At 33.3% G+C, this 1245-nt stretch overlaps 1 non-coding gene across 1 annotated transcript; it reads right to left on the bottom strand.

Moving 5' to 3' along the window:
* Positions 1–302: 302 nt before the first annotated feature.
* Positions 303–374, bottom strand: TRNAT-UGU (transfer RNA threonine (anticodon UGU)). Its single transcript has one exon. It is a non-coding gene; the product is annotated as a tRNA-Thr (tRNA).
* Between the last annotated feature and the right edge of the window lie 871 nt (positions 375–1245).

The raw sequence follows: 1245 nt of genomic DNA, 5'->3' as shown, positions 1-1245 counted from the left end.
CAATCATGTCATCATTAGACATCACATCCCAACAGATACATCCACTTCTCATTCCATAGCATATGTAACTAAAGGCTCATGTCTTCTTTTTTCCTTGCCTTTTTCTGATTATGTGGTCTGCCAAGATTTTGAAAGCTGAAGGCGGTGATATTTTGTATCTTATATGAAGTGATTTATCCATCGGCGCATGAATTTGAAATATTAATGTATCAAAAACCAATCTATTAGACGGTACTTTATAAATGGGATGGGAAAAGATGGTACCGAATAAATGGAATGGAAAACAAGCAAATAAATAAGGTTGCCTTCACGCAGGATCGAACTGCGGACCTTCAGTTTACAAGACTGACGCTCTACCACTGAGCTATAAAGGCAAGTTTAGGGAATTTTTTTCATAAATTTTGTTATCTACTCCAGTTCATCGTCTACTGCTGTGGATTTCAGTAAGCCTCCATATCGCTTTAGTTGTTTGGTAGCAGCTATAGTCACGAATTTAGTTTTTTATATGTGATGTTTTAGAACTTTTCAGAAAAATAAACTAATAGCTGCTGCCGAGTTGCTCAGCCTACTTTGATGCCCCACACAAGTTCTATCTTTGTAGAATGAAGGTCCTTCACGTGAATATTCTTGTTGTTGTTGTTGTGTTCAAGATTCTGAGTGCTTGTGGTCTACTGAATCTGTTTGGTCTCGCACTAATACTATGAATTATAGGCCAGAGTGTACAACACAAAACTTCTTTATATGGGAGGTCTTGGATGCAAGACTACTCAAGCTTAATAAAATAAGTATAATTAAACACAATAAATAACATAATTAATCTTGGCTTTTGTTTATAATCCATCAAAACATAAATACTATGACTTATAACCCTAAACCTCTTTCCTATGCTAAGAACAAAAGGTACTCAGATGTCCTAGAGGTTCTCTACAACAACAACAAATGTAAGAACCAAAAACTAGAAGCATTGCCACATACGCAAACAACCCCAAAATTCAGAATTTGAAATTTGAAAAAGTCATATGTTGACTATATATATATATATATATATATATATATATATATATATATATATGCGCTTATTTCCATTTCATCAAAGTAGAATATAATTTACAATGACATTCAAACAAGTTACAAAGATGAAACATGTCATCATAAATACCATAATTTTGGACATAGTTAATGGCATTTGTTACTAATACAAGCCAACCACATGTCAGAATCATAAAAGCATAAGATACTGAAATA

This window comes from Cupressus sempervirens, chromosome 4 (assembly GCF_028749045.1).
Source record: "Cupressus sempervirens isolate cs-2001-9-10 chromosome 4, ASM2874904v1, whole genome shotgun sequence".
Lineage (NCBI taxonomy): Eukaryota > Viridiplantae > Streptophyta > Pinopsida > Cupressales > Cupressaceae > Cupressus > Cupressus sempervirens.
Note: the sequence above shows the minus strand (reverse complement) of the source record. Positions and strands in the feature narration are given on the sequence as shown.